This window comes from Silurus meridionalis, chromosome 26 (assembly GCF_014805685.1).
Source record: "Silurus meridionalis isolate SWU-2019-XX chromosome 26, ASM1480568v1, whole genome shotgun sequence".
Taxonomy (NCBI): domain Eukaryota; kingdom Metazoa; phylum Chordata; class Actinopteri; order Siluriformes; family Siluridae; genus Silurus; species Silurus meridionalis.
In genome coordinates, this window is record NC_060909.1 from 2,901,959 (window position 1) to 2,919,083 (window position 17,125).

A 17,125-nucleotide genomic window follows, 5' to 3' on the forward strand; every position below is an offset into this window, starting at 1 on the left:
AGATTTCAGCTGCAGCATGACTCCAAAGCGGCCTTTCTTCTAACCACACCTTAGTCACAGTGCATGTGTTTTTTTTTTAATGTCAGATGGTCAAGTGATGAAGGAGCATTGACCTGAACTGAGCATTGAGCTTTGTGTTGCGTGCTGAAGTGTGTTTTATGAGCATTACCGACATCCACCTGCAGTAAACCAAGCAGCACGTCTGTGTGCATCTGAAGACTGAACGACATTTTAATGCACAAGATCATTAGATATGAAGCAGCAGCACTTTTGGAGGCAATGCATTTAATCATATACGAGTATATAACGAATTATATATATATATATGTATATATAGTTCATATATATTAATGTGTGTGTAAATATATATACATATACATATATATAGGAAGAGTATTGTATCTGCTTTATGTATAAAGCGCGAGGGCTCGCCATGGGTAGATGGATCAGCCATGCGTTTGGTCTGAGCCACACACGCGTACACGCACGCGCAAGCACGCGCGCACGCACGCACGCACACACACACACACACGCGGGCACGCACATACACCCAAAAAGAAGCGTGTTTAACACGCGAAAGATCCCCGTTTACACGTTTTTCGGGTGGAGGCGGTCATGCCGGTGGCGTGCGACGCGTTCTCGGCGTGCCGTTCGGTCGGAAACGATGTGTCTCGGCGAGTCGTGACTGCGAAAGTGAGTAACGGAGTGCGCGCGCGAGGAGGGGCGCCGGAGACAGATGGAGGGGGAGATCGTGACTGACTGACTTTCACCGGAGGAAAAAAAAAAAAAAGAGAAAAGAAATGAAATGAAATGAAAAAAAAAACACAGCATAAACATGACACAACCTGTGGAGAATAAGAGACGCTTTTTCTCCTCCTTTTTTTTTTTTTTGCATGGCACCTTGGAATCAGGAGAGAGTTAGGATAAGAAGAAAAAAGAAGAGGAAGAGGAAGAAGAAAACGAGAAAAGGGATTGTGAGGGGAAAAGAACAAGATAACTGGATTATTCGTATGGGCTTTGTGGTGAGGTAAAGAGAGAGAGAGAGAGAGAGAGAGAAAGAGATAGAGAGAGAGTTTGTTCTGTGTCTTTCGTGTGTATCCATGTGCTCGCGCGCCTGTAGAAGGTGGGCTTGCTCGTGCATCTATCTATATCTATCTATCTATATATATATATATATATATATATATATATATATATATATATATATATATATATATATATATATGAGATTTTGTGTGTTTGGATGGGGGTGGGTGGGGGTGGTTTGATGTTGGGGGTGGAGCTCTCCAAATATAGCCCGATGTTTCTATTGCATGAGACCTGGAACCTCAGGGGTGTTTTATTTGCGTTCAGAGTGAGAGCAGAACCTATCGGAGGAGCTGCGGTGGTTTTTGGGGAGGTTGTGCATCTCAGATCTTTTGGTCTGTATGCATTTAGGACATTTCCAAGAACATTTTGGAAACCGGATTGTATGAAGCTATCCTGGCAGTGTGCACGCTACATCTTATTAATACTCGACTTCTGCGTCTTTGTTGGGGATTCGTCCAGACCCACCATGAGCGCATGATCAGGACGCACCATCCAGGTAGTGCACTTGGAAAGGTGATGCCTTTTTTTTTTTTTTTTTTTTTGTTAAAGGCTTTAGAATTAAGCTATGTAAGATTTTTTTTTCATCTTTTTTTTTCAAAAAGGGGGGTTCCTGTGTGAGAACGACACCGATTGGTCGAATTTTTTTTTTCTTCACCGGGTTTTGCGCCAATCAGATCGCGCACTGCTCTCTTATTTACTGTGAAGTCTCCTCCTTGGACACATCCATCCATCCAGCCATCCACCGAGTGACAGGAGCACATCCATCCATCGGCTTTTCTCTTCTTCATCCCCCAGCAGGAGAACCTGAGTTACAGTAGGATACGGGAAATGATGATGATGATGATGAAGATGATGATGATGCTGGACATGGTCACGCACTGGGATTTTTTTTCTTCTTGTTATAAAAATGTGTTGCTTTCAAGACCGAACGCAATTGCAATTGTGCACATTTTGGACTGTGTGTGTGTGTGTGTGTGTGTGTGTGTGTGTGTTTGGGGGGGATGTCAGATGCACAAGGCGAGCTCGTGCTCAACACGGATGGATTGCCACTCTTAATTATTATCAACCTGCATATAATTTTCAATTGTTTATTTTTTTTGGACACAAACTGGACATTGACTATTTGATTATCAGTCCTTCACGAATCTTTTTGCGGTCTGGGCTTGCTGTTTATCACAATTCCTGGGAAGCCCTTACCCCAAAAAGCATTTGCGGAGGGCACGAGCGACGAGGAGGCTGCATCACAGTCTCATTCCTACTTCTTCAAACCCTTTGCATCCACAAGGAAAAACCTAAAACATCTGCTCTTGCTTTTTTTTTTCCTTCCTCCACCTTTCCGTCCCTGTTCTCACGCTTCACGACGGTGTGCTTGGCGTGTCAAACCCCGCCTTTGAATGCACGTGAAATCTAATTGCATATGTCCGAAGCGCGCGGGTCTTTGTTCATTAGACGGTATCGTTTCTGGACTGCACGTGGCATAGCTATAAAAGTGCACAAACACACACACACAGACACACACACACACACACACACACACACACACGCGAAAGGACGAACGCAATGCAAAAAGGAAACCGCAGCCTGGTCGTGACACCTGGAGGGTTTTTTTTATGTGTGTATGTATTTTTTCTTTTTTTTTTTCATCCTTTTTTTTTTGCACAGGTTTTATTGCACTCAACATACCCAGCCTGAAACAAGCTTCTTTCCTTCTTGGTCCTGATGGCTGCATTTTGTGCATTTCTGTAAAGTTGGATACTGATTGAACACTTCACTTAGGATTTTCCCAGAGCTTTTCTATCACTGCACACTTGTGTGTCCTGCTCAAACACACCCATTCGGTCATCACAAAAGGCTTAATGAAGTGGTTCATGTTGATGCAGGTGGGACACAGGGAAGTGTGCAGTGGAGGAACCCGAGCTGGGAAAATACTGGCTTCCTGTAAAACTTGTTGCTTAAAAAAACAAAACAAAAAACCCCAAAAAGATTCTATAAGTTTTACTCTAATTTCACCTCTTGTATTATTATTATTATTATTATTATTATTATTATTATTATTATTATTATTATTATTATTATTACTATTATTATTATATATTAAATATCAATTTCTTTTACTCTTTTATATTGTATTATCATAAACACCAAGTTACCAGTTTTTTAGTTACACAGGTAACAACTTTAGATTGCAAATATATATTTATATCGTATATATATATATATATATATATATATATATATATATATATATATATATATATATATATATATATATATATATATAATATACTCACTGAACTGCCCCTTCATTAGATATTCATCAATTAAGTCACACAAACTAAATCACATAAACTTTCTACAAATACACCTTTTGCATGATGTCATAGTTCTCGTACATTTCTTCATTTTCTCGATCTTGAGTGCTAAGTCAAATATTTGTTACACTCTGTGTAATTATTGTTACCCTCTGTTACACTCTCATTGAGCAAATAAAGCAATTCTGATCTGATGTATGGAAACATATGCGTTTGTTTATTTTTTCTCCTCCAAATCCACGTCCTGTTCCTGTTGAAATTTACAGCACTGCTTCGCAGGATGTCGACTTTCACAAAACTTCCAGAATGCAACATTTTCTCTCTTCGTCTTAAAACAAGAGTCAAAGCTTAAAGTTCTACATGCTGTTTAAGATTGTAAAGGATTTTTTTGTTAAATGTTTTTGCTTGATTTTGTGCACAAATAAGTGTAATAACAGGATACAATGTAAGCTGAAGACATCCGACGTCTGCACATGTGTAATACTCTTTTCTAGACTTTTCCCTCCTTTATACAGCAACAGTATTTACTGCTTTAGGAAATATTTTAATACTTAAAAAATCATTTTACATATCCTCTGATCAACACACTTCTCCTCATTCTTACACACCTGGTAGATGAGGTATATACGTAGGTCATGCAAGTACAAATTTATTAATAATAAAGATCATAATTTGATTAATATATAAAGATGGATATTCTCCAAAGACTTAATTTCTTGTTAGAAAAAGCAACAGCATTCCACCCAATTTGAGAGTCATGAACTTTGTTGTGTTCTCTCATGTCTCAAATGTCTCATGCTTATTAGTAACAGAGAAGAAACTTATTTATGTCTTCCAAGATTTTTTTATTTGTTATAAAGACATCCCCAAAACAATGGGGTCTTGGGGCATTTTGAATATTCCAGCTTCCAGCTACGGCGTCTCCTGTTCAGGAGAAAAGTGATGCAAAAAGCAAAACTAAATCTAAAGAAAAGAAAAGAAACGAGTGGTAACCCAACGTTTTTGATTTGTGTGCAGGTTATTCCAGCCCTGTTGTCTGAGCTAGTGGCCATGATGAGGGAGAGAGAGCTTGGAGAGATAGAAGGAGAGAGAGAGAGATAGAGGGAGGGATGCCTGAGCGGACAGACGACAGGAGTTGTCTCTTTTATACCACAAATATAAACCTTAATGCTGAGTATTTCTGTTTGTGATTTCATTTTTGCTTTTTTTTTATTATTACATTTTAATGTCGTTTTTATGTGTCGGTTTATACTGAAGTTTTTATACATCACGTATATTCACATACATACCATTTAATCCAGTGTATAAAACTGTTTTCAGTTTGAACACAACTCAATTAAAGATTTCATGTAAATTATTATTATAGATATGCACTCTGTAGGTGTTTATTAATGCTACTATATGCTATTAATCCTAATGTTACGTTCTTGAAGGATTTTTTTTAACACCAGGAACCATGGCAGATGAAACAGTGAGCTGTTACAGGCATGAACGTTCCACTGAAACCTGAACGTCCTGCTTCTTTTTGGGTGTGTTGCATTCCTTACTCTTTATCAAATCCGTATAAAAAAAAAACGTTATTCGTGCATGTTCGACCTGCGCTGCAGCAACCATGCATTTATCTCATCACGCTTTACAAGACGTGATGCTTCACACGACGACGTGCTGAGAAACCAAAAACAACATTTCCTTTTTATACAGTCTCTTTCTTTCACTTCCAAAAGAACCAGAAATGTTAATTTGAAACTAATTCACTTTTTTAGAGGTTTCATCAGTTCTTTTTAGAAGAATTAGAGTAAAAAAATGAAATGGAGCATTGGGTTTTTCCCTCCGAAGGAACTGAGGAGTTTGTTTATGTCCGAGCTCACGAACATCCCACCTGGTCGTGCAGAAACCATCTGTGCTGAAGCTGTGTGATAAACCACTGCATCACACCACATCACTCCCATTCCACTGATATCCCTCCTCCAAACTAACAAACCACTATATGGATAAAAGTATTTGGACACCTGACTTTTCCAGCCATATGTGACTTTTCCTCAAACTCGTACCACAAACCACATAATTGGATAAAAATATAAAATGCATGAAATCTTCCCTTCAATTGAACTACAAGACTCAAACCTGTTTCAACATGACAATGCTCTTGTGCACATCTCCATGAAGATATGCATCACATAGGTTAGACTGGAAGATCTCCTATAGACCTATAGAGCTCAACCCTATTGAACACCCTTGAAGAACCGGAACGCTGACTGCACCCCGGACCTTCTCACGTCACCTACATGAGCAACCGATTTTACTGGCTGAATGAGCACAAACCTCCAAAAGCACACTACAGAATCTAGTGGAACTTCTTCTCGGAAGAGTGGAGGATATTATAAGAGGAAATATGGAATGGAATTTGTGATTTTATGGTCAGGTGTCCAACCAACTTTTGTCCATAGCGTGTATGTTCAGTGTGAAGATATTTTACCTGCACATTTTGCTAATGAATGGAAATGAAAGAACGTTAGACGTTCTTCTACTGTATTGTTGTGTTTCTTCAAATACAGGCCACTTTTGAATTTGGCTTCAATTAGACGCTCTGAGTGTGTGTGTGTGTGTGTGTGTGTGTGTGTGTGTATTTCAGCACATTACTTATCTTAGTGATTGCTATTGAGTGAATCACTGTATTGTGTCAATGCCTCCTGGGGTAAGACAAAATAAAAACGTATAAATGCAATTATGTTCTCGTTCTCGTCAATGTTGTGACGTGGAATAAATGGAAATGCTCCGACAGAGAAACCGATTCGGTATAAAAATTTATAAATAAAAGCGTCCTTTTGAGTCATGAGACGACGCCTCGATCCGGCGTTCACACGATTGTCGATTGTCGAAACAGGAGCATCGCTGCTACACAATTAACACCAAACCAAACTCACAGAAAAGAAAGTCACAGGAACATTATATATGTTCTACCTTTTAATTCAACATTATATTTATATATAAATAATATATATTTATTACATTTATATATACATATAGACAAAACGATTCGTTCAATGATATACACTGAAGTTTCATATTTTATTGTTGATCTGTATTGTTTTTATATCTACACTCCCTCAAAGTCCCACACGGAAAAACTGAGCTTTTTCAAGCTTTTTGCACACGACAGCTTCAGATCTCATCTGGACTTCTGCTATCATAGTTCTGCCGTTTCAAGCTTTAAGATTTGGTGCATGCTGGAGATGCTTCTCTGATCACTCTTTACAAATTTGAGTTTTGAGACAAATGTGTGCGAAACTGCTGTGTGTGGAAGTCCGACAGGATCAGAAGTTTCTCAAAGCCGGTCATTTGTTACTTAAATAGACGTCACTGTTAAAGTCAGTGAGATCTTGATGGTCTTTTAAGTTCATGTTCAAGTCTGTTTATTTCTCAAGAGCTTTTCACAATGGAAATCAGCTTTACAGAAATTAAGAATGAAAGAGAACGCTGTGTGTTTATCGCTGATGAAGCCTGGGGCGATTGTGTTGAGGAAAAACTCCCTTAGATGTTATGAGGAAGAAACCTAGAGAGGAACCAGACTCGAAAAGAAAACCCATCCTCATTTGGGTGACATCAAGAGTGTGATTATAAATCTTAAAACAATAGAAAACACCGGAGAACCACCGTGAGCACCGGAGTGTGTGATTATTAGTAACGTCCTTTTCTACAGTCTTATACCGTTAATTGATGTTGTGGAACCAGAAGCTACTGAGCAACTCATAAACCACCTGACACTATCAGCTGAGGCTCTTGACCTTTATCTGCTTCTGCTATTCGATCAGCTGATTGCATTTACATTAATGGCATTTGTGGCACTTATTAATTTAATGGCACTTATCCAAAGCGACTTACAGATGAGCAGGTGAGGGTTGAGGGCCTTGCTCAAGGGCCCAGCAATGACTTAGTGGTGCTGGGATTTAAAATTGTGACCTTCTGATCCAAAGTCTAATGCCTTAACATCTGAACAACCCCCTGATTAGGTATCTAATGCGTGGAACTGTAATGGTTAGACATTTTGTGCCAACCAGATGAGAATGGGTTCCATTATAAGTCTGGTTCCTCTCAAGGGTTCTTCCTCATGGGTGTTTTTTGCTCTCCACAGTCTCCACTGGCTCAATCATTCAGGGACAAACTGAGAATTATAAGGAACAAACTTCTATTCTTTATGAGCTCTTTATCTGTGTAAAGCTGTTGAGACAACGTCCATTGTTAAGAGAGCTAAACAAATGAAAATAAATTAATTTGAATTGACGTGTTCCTAATAAATTGTACATATATAAGATCTAAGCTCACTTAATTGGTGAATTCAAATTGCAGGGTTAATTATTTGTCCGGATTTGATTTTGAGAACGTCCGAATCAGCGTCACTCGTCGTCAGCTTTCATGTCTGAACAAGGATTTTGAATCAGATTCATTCCATCGAAATATATGCACATGACCTCACAGATTTGTACCTCAGAGATCACGTGTACCCCTGAAACACTCAGCATTGCACCCGTATCAAATCTTACTTCCTCTGCATTAAAAGGATGATTATTATATATTTATTATTCTATAATAAACATTGCTTTTTTGCGTAAGCATGCACCTTCAACCACGTTATGCCGTATGCAATCCAGAGCAGCAAAACAACCCAAAAATGATGACATACGAGCTTTATAATGATCTCAACAACACGTAGCTCGTAGATCTCTACTTTCCCTATCCATTATCCACTGCTTTCATGTATGAGTTTATTAAGCTCTTGATGAGCTGCGTCAGGTGTGGCACATACCCAAATAATGTCTGATCTTTTAACAAAAAAAAAATCAAACCACAAGATATTTTTTTGGGAAAATGTCACACGTATAAGGTGATGATTTAAGACCCGTCATGATTAAATCTCTGTGTCCTCAGTTTTATTTCCTGCCTGATGATTTTTTTAATATGACTATTAAATGCTTTTGGTTTGCTACATGATTGTATGTGTGTGCTTAAAACAACAACAACAACAACAACAACAACAACAACAACAACAACAACAACAACAACAACAATAATTTATGCGTATGCCTTCAATCATTGACATTTTGACCCCCAAATAGAGCAATATTCTTTTTTATATTTTGTTTGAGCCAAACACTGTAATTAATATGAAATAAACACATTGATATTGTATAAATTATACTTAAATATATTCTAATATATGATCCTGAAGTTTTCTATCTGTGTATTACTTGCTACTTCACTCCATTATCACATGATGATGTTTTACTTTTCATCTCTCTTGCATGCGTAACGCTGTGTTCGGTCGGTGATCCTGTTTCCGCCGAGGCGAACGCCCCTCATCCGTAACATGCTATTTTAAGTGATGCGTTGAACTGAAGAGCTCGCATTGCACATAATGCAATTGTTCCGAGATCGTTGCTTGTGTTTTTACAGTGAGTCAGAAGTGCTAGAAAGCCAGCATGTGTCTGCAGGACGCGCGGCATCAATGACTTTTAAATGCTGCACTCAGATTTCATTTCCTTCAATCACTTCCTACTTCACTCGTTAGATCTCAGGCAGAGAGATTACTCTTATTACACCCTGGTCTCTATGTTCATGGCGTTATTTCGTAGATTACAGGTTCTCCACATGCACACACACACACACACACACACACACTCACAGGTGAGACGCTTGGGGCTTCGTCCATGAGTTTGAGTGAATCAGCTGCTCAGGAGAATTTCCTGTAGTTAAGCTATGACTTGTATTTACTTGCATTCATATAAAATAAGTGCAATTCTATTTTATTCTCTTTAATACTATTCTGTTCTGTTTAACTCTATTTTGTTCTATTATGTTTACTTTTGTTCTGTTCTAGTTTATTCTATTTAGAAAATCCCATTGTGTTTGATTCTATTGTCTTTGATTTCTATTCTATTCCATTTTAATCTATTTTGATCATAATCAAATTCTATTCTATTCTGATCTATTCCATTCCAATTATAATCAATTTCTATTCTATTCTATTCTATTCTATTCTATTCTATTCTATTCTATTCTATTCTATTAAAATCCCATTTTGTTTGATTCTATTTTATTTGATTTATATTCTATTCCAATTATAATAAATTTCTATTCTATTCTATTCTATTCTATTCTATTCTATTCTATTCTATTCTATTCTATTTGTACAGTGTGCCACTCTAAAAAAAAAAAAACCCAGAAAGACGAAAGTTTCAGAAGCTTCATTTATTTCTTTTTACATACGTGACTTTTTAATAATCAATAAATCAAAAAGACAAAAAAAAAAGATACAGCAAAATATTTCGAACATGTAAGACAATTGCTCGACTTATTTTTTAATCGACGTAGACCACATTTTATAGCTGAAGTTCAGTGTTCGGCTATTTAAAAGGCAGATGAATAACTCCACATAAAGTACACTCAGTTTTTAGTGCCCTGAAAATACACAAAAATTTAATCTTACATACTGAAAGAAAAAAAAAAAAGAAAGAATTCTTGAGAGGGTTTCGTGTCTGTAGATCAGGGGTGTCAAACTTAAATTCACAGTGGGCCAAAATTAAAAACTGGGACGAAGTCGCGGGCCAAACTCAATATTTATTGAAAAATTGACTGCAATTGTGCATGTTTTCCGTCTCACCAGATGTGTAATGTTGAACCTTTTTTTTATATGGAAACAAACTTTAGTTTTGCATAAACATTGAATCTGGAACAACCAAAGTTTAATATTATAAACACATGAGAAATTAAATTTGAAATAAAAGACACATCAGTGGTATTCGTTTCATATTATGTCTCTCTCTCTCTCTCTCTCTCTCTCTCTCTAGCGTTTTGAATTCCTTTTTAATGTAAAACATTTTTCACAGGCCAACAACAAAACCAATTGGGCCTGAGTTTGACACCTCTGCTGTAAAGCAACACGACATTGACCTCGGGCTCGAGGCGCGTGAAGGAGAACGTCATCAGGAAGCATATATATTTAATATGTTCATGATAAAAAATGACAGCATAGTTTAGATAGATTTAGCATAGTTTAAATGATTCTAGAAGATTAACTTTATATTTAAAAAAAAGTATAAAATATTGAGCTACTAGTTGGTAGATAATAGTGTGTGTGAACACAGGTGAACACATGTTCAGAAAGTGTATGCAACCTCATTAGACCCATCTGCATCTGAACACACTCCAAAGGAAAAGTCTATCTGCCCTCTTACTCATACACCAACTCTCAGATGTCTGTGATTGGCTAGTCTTGCTCTAATTGACAAGGAGAAAAGCCTATGATGTCCCTTCAATCCAAAGATGGAGCAGATGAACACAGGTGTACACACAGAGAACGTATGTAAACCCTATGGACCCACTTCATTCAGCAGCTGAACACACTGAGAAAAAGTGACCTCTACCTCATACATAAGCTCTTTGATGCCTGTGGTTGAATTGTGTTTCTTTGAATGGCAGGAAGGAGATCTTATGCCATCCCTCAAATCCAAAGATGGAGCAGATGAACACAGGTAAGCACACAGGAAGCAGATGCAACCTCCTTTTAGACCAGTGGCATTCAGCATCAGAACATGTTTAGAGAAAAAGAGGACTATGAGCCCATACACCAACTCATACACCAACTCTCGGATGCATGGGATTGGCTAGTCTTGCTTTGATTGACAGGTAGGAGAGTCTATGACATCCCTCACACCCAAAGTTCATAACTAATTTTGTTCTCTTTGGATTTTAAATAAAAAAACGTTCTTTTGGCTTCTCACATTAGGATCCGCATGTTTGATTTGGCACATGTTTTTACGATGGATGCCCTTCATAATGCAACCCTCCCCATTTATCCGGGCTTGGAACCGGCACTAAGAGTGGCTGGGGTTGGTTCCCTGACCACTAGACCACCAGGGATCTCTTTGGATTTTAAATGACTCTGTTTTTTTTGTTTTTTTTTAACAGGATTCGAACCATGACTGTAACGTAAATGCTTTTTTGTTTGTTTGTTTTGTGTTTGCGTAGTTTGAGAGCGTTTGGCTGCACACAAAACAAAATATTTTGGTACAGATTTACAGTAAAATATTGGCACTCACTGTACTGTGTTTTTACAGTTTATAATTATTATAAACTATATTTTAAATGTATTACCCAATTCAGTATCCTACTATAATATTGTCATTGTATTGTATTAAACTGTATTATCTACTACAATATACTGTATATTTTATTTATAAACAGCATCATTTTAACATTTAAAACATGAGATATTTCGCAGAATAACATAAGAAATAAAAAAATAAAATGAGTTTTAAAACATTAGGTTTTTAATAACAAAGCACGGATTATTTTATGGAGGTTTAAGCAGAAAAAAACTGTATTTTCTGGGTAGATTTGTAATGAGTGCCCCCCTCAATCCCATAATGCAATGTGTTCTATAGTGTTATACTGTATTAGTAAAACTTTCTTTTGTTTTTTTTTAAATATCTTTTTTTTCTGTTATTCCTTTGGGTTGCTTGTTCTACAGGGTGTCCCAAAAGTCTGAAAAAAACAGCTTGATCTTGGTTTTCAACACTTACGATTTTTGATTTTGCCAACTCTGTGTGTGTGTGTGTGTGTGTGTGTGTGTGTGTGTGTGTGCCATCTCAATCATCCCCAGCTTCCTATTTCAGCTATGAGAATAATTAAAATTTTGTTAAAGTCACTCATAAAATGATATCTGAAATGTTGAAAGGCATTTTGCTTCAAAATGTTAATTTCTTTGTATGTTTGGAAACGTTTGGGGACATCCATCATGTTTATAGATACACGTCTATCATTTATTTGCTTTATTTTTTAAGAATCCATTTTGGGGTATTTGAGTGATCAATATCACACTGCAGAATATTAATCTAAAGACCAGTAAAACACCGGTACTGTAATGCACAGACCCAATAAGTGACATAAAAAAAATCTTCTCCAACAGGAAAAAAAGGCAGGAAACACTGGGCATTTTGAGACTGACGAATTATTTGAATGTCTACATTTAATGAACGCTAGAAACGGCATGTCGAGCTTTAATTACAGGGTATTATCTTAATTACCCTGAGGGAAAATAAAAGAGTACTTGCTTTACTTGTATGTGTATGCATGTGTGTGTGTGTGTGTGTGTGTGTGTGTGTGTGTGTTGTATTTCATACTACATTTACTACATCATTTTTGCCACACTACTATTTGACAGCTTTTATATATATATATATATATATATATATATATATATATATATATATATATATATATATATATATATATATACATACATACATATACATACACACGTTTTTTGGAATATGGAAATAGGCATGCAACAGAATGAAAAAAAAAAGAATTCAGGAAAAACAAAACAATGTTTTTCTGAAAGATTGACACGACTGAAACACCATCTCTCTCCAATATCCTAAAAACAGTACAAAACCATTGTTTCATTGTTTTCTAATGTTTTTTCGTGCTATAAGATAAACCGAGAGACAAATATTAGGTGTAAAATTTGTGTTTTTGTGGGAAAAAAATAAATAAAAAATTCATCTCTTGATCAATAGTTCGGTACAATAACAAAATGATTAAATAGAATCATAAGAAATAAACGATAACAAGTACAAACAAACAATAAAGAAAAAATGAAAGAAAAGAAAAGAGTGGTAGTGAATAATATAGTAATAAATATATTACTATACATAGTTAAGCGTATTGACTAAGGAATTACAAACTGGTTAACAATCTTTTACAGAAATATATCTGAAATCATGATGAAATATGAGCACAGATGCTGTTATAATTACAATATGTGTATATGAGTATAATTGAATCCATGCATATTTCTCTCATTGTGTTGTATCTGTTATATGTATCATTAATTTACTGTCATGAATAATCAAACAGGGGTTTCTTCTGAATTGTTCTAAAGAAAGATATTGAAATATGATTTAGAAATAAAAACTTTTTTTTTTCTCTTTATAGAATCTGCTATTTGACCAAAATTGCTGTAATATTAATAATATTTATTCTGGTATTCATTCCAGCTTTGTCTAATTTAAAATAGTGTCTGTAAACATTTGAATGGACTCTGTTTTAGATTTACCTGGGTGTTTTTTTCTTTTGTCTGGTTTGTGCCGATGTGGTAAACAAGTCTGGCCACAGTCTCAGACTGCTACAAAACAGTTCGCTCTTGTTAATTATGAACTCAGTGCTGTACGTGCGCAAAAGTGTGCCGTTCGTGTCTTACAAACAATTTTCTCCCGTTTTTATCTCAAAAATCATGAATATTTTGTTAACTAGTGGTAAAGCTGGACGAGAGAGATGCTGCAAGACTACAGAGAAAAGAGGTAAAAAAGATCAGTAGTTGATCTGATCTTTATTTTATTGCATGCTTTCAATATATTTAGCAAATATATTTTTATTTAGAAACATGAATTAAAGTAAGGATCATTAAAAAAATATCATCATATCATTATATATATATATATATATATATGTATATATGTGACATATAATAAAATAGATAATAAAATAAGCATCAGAAGTAAAATTAGACTGTTAAAAAAGATTGATTGAATTGTTGAATTATAATATATACATTATAATATTAAAGAACGAATGTACTTTATGGTGTAATTGAATATACATCATTTTGATATATTCTGAAATAAATTAAAAATAAAATAAATATTATATATTATTGAATTAAACATTTAGTAGAGTATCAAATCCCTTTGTTTGTTTTTTTTGTGTTTTTTTTGTAAACCATTGTTTTTGATGTTGTTATTAATATAATATATTAACTATAAATCTTGACTGAATCCCTACAATAAAAATACAATAAAATTTAATTGTTGCAATGCTTTTGGGAAAGATTTAAAATGCAGTGAATATTTATACAGTAAATATAAGAGATATAACACGTTTTAATAAATACTAAATGAAATGTGTGTATGTACATACTGTATGCTGTCGATGCACTCACGTGTAAACATATTAACTATATAGTAAAACTAAGCACAATTTTGCAGAGACGCAGACAAAATCTGCAGCCTCTCAACATGCTTTTCTCCACCGATTAACTCTTTAATTACTAATCAAATATAAATATAGGAGTTAAATATTTTTGTGAACATATTAATCAGTTATTTCTGTAGACTGAATAAAAGCTTAATGGTTTCTTCCAACCCATGTGGACTTTTTAATTTATTATCGCAAAATAATATATTAAGCATAAAAGTAAAAATAAATACACAAATAAATAAACAAATGAATTTCATTGTCATTTAATTTACAGCAGAAATACTCCAATATTAAAATGCTTTTTATTAATAATTGTGTTTTTTGTTTACACTAAATATATGACTGTGTCCTGTACTACTTGTATATGGCAATAAAATGACAATAAAAGCCACTTGACTTGATTTAAAAGATCTAAAACAGAGGTTAAGGCTGAAGTTGACCTGTGATGACCTTTGATTTAATGCAACATGATATATATATGAGAAGAGGAAAAAATGGAAATACGTCATTGCTCTAGATTTCTATTTTTATTAACAATTAACATACTATTTTTTTGTTTTATTTTCAAGTCGTTAAAAAATGTCAATTGAAAGGAAATGTAGAAAACATAAGCGAATCCCAATTTGGGAAAGAAATTGTGAAGAAAAAGTAGCAGCTTCATTTCTTTTTCATTCGAGCTCAATGATATTACAAGCCTAATGCTTTACTGCTTATAGTTTGAACAACTGTATAAATCTATTGTACTATAAAAAGGATTGTTTCTATGTTTTCACTGTCTGTAAAACTGTATTGGTTAAGTTTTATAGTGATATATTTCTAAATATTAAAAAATCATAAATTAGAGGGAAAAATCTTTACCTTTAATTTTAATATAATACAAGTTGGTGTTATGCAAATTTTACTTTTGGCCCTCAATCAACCTCGATTTGTGTCCCATTACAATATAACATAGCAAAAAGCTTGGACACATCTGGTCTAGTAGATCATTTAAATAAATCTGACACCCATGTGAAAGCATTAAAGTTCATTTTTAAACCAAAAATATATAAATCTCATAAGCACAGACACACAGAAGAAGCTTTGCTCTTTCACAACAGGCTTAAAAGTGCAGGTGTGACGTTACAATGCTTGTAACACGCATTTATTGCATTTAATGATTAATGGATGATTTTTGGACAAAACACACACACACACACACACACACACACATACATGCATAGGTGTTCAATAGGTACAGTAGGCTCTATAGCAGACCACTGATATACTGTATATTATATATATATATATATATATATACAGTACAGACCAAAAGTTTGGACACACCTTCTCATTCAAAGAGTTTTCTTTATTTTCATGACTATGAAAATTGTAGATTCACACTGAAGGCATCAAAACTATGAATGAACACATGTGGAATTATATATGGAATTATATACATAACAAAAAAGTGTGAAACAACTGAAAAATGTCATATTGTAGGTTCTTCAAAGTAGCCACCTTTTGCTTTGATTACTGCTTTGCACACTCTTGGCATTCTCTTGATGAGCTTCAAGAGGTAGTCACCTGAAATGGTCTTCCAACAGTCTTGAAGGAGTTCCCCAAGAGATGCTTGGCACTTGTTGGCCCTTTTGCCTTCACTCTGCGGTCCAGCTCACCCCTAAACCATCTCGATTGGGTTCAGGTCCGGTGACTGTGGAGGCCAGGTCATCTGGCGCAGCACCCCATCACTCTCCTTCTTGGTCAAATAGCCCTTGATGCCTTCAGTGTGACTCTACAATTTTCATAGTCATGAAAATAAAGAAAACTCTTTGAATGAGAAGGTGTGTCCAAACTTTTGGTCTGTACTGTATAGTCTGTTGGATGTTGCATGAGTCTAATAAAATATAACAGTCTTACATTGTAAAAGTTTCTGGTGAGATATATGTTTTTTCCCCCCTCTCTATAATAGAGATTTAATTCTACCACAATTTGGACCGTGTGTGAAAACGTCAGACTCGTTACCTGTTTCCTCTTCAATCACATATAAAAAAATAAACACGTGTGCTGTGTTATATGTCTGATTTATTCTGTTATACTGAGATTTGAGATGTGATTATGTAATTAAAGGATCATATCTCCAGTCTGCTCCTTGTACACATAAACCAAAGGTTGTCTTATTACCTCCTTCTTCACCGTCTCTTCTCTCAGCCCCTGATCTTCATTCAGACTGTTTGTATCTTGTGTAATTTGGATATATATTTGTTATAATTCGTTTTTAAGGCCTCACAGGTTCAGTCTGCTTGTGTTTAAATACTGATTTAAATACTGGGGAAAGTGTTTTAGACGACAAGAGAGAGAGATTTGTGTTGTGAATGAAATACAGAAGATACCTGCACATCTTACTGGTGGAAAATTACCATTTAAATCCCTGCTGTTATTCACTAAACACTGTGGAAATAACATGTTCCTTTCTTTCTTTCTTTCTTTCTTTCTTTCTTTCTTTCTTTCTTTCTTTCTTTCTTTCTTTTTCTTAATATGCATTTGTTTTCTTTTCTTTCTTTTCTTTCTTTCTTTCTTTCTTTCTTTCTTAATATGCATTTGTTTTCTTTTCTTTCTCTCTTTCTCTTTCTTTCTTTCTTTCTTTCTTTTTCTTAATATGCATTTGTTTTCTTTTCTTCTTTCTTTCTTTCTTTCTTTCTTTCTTTCTT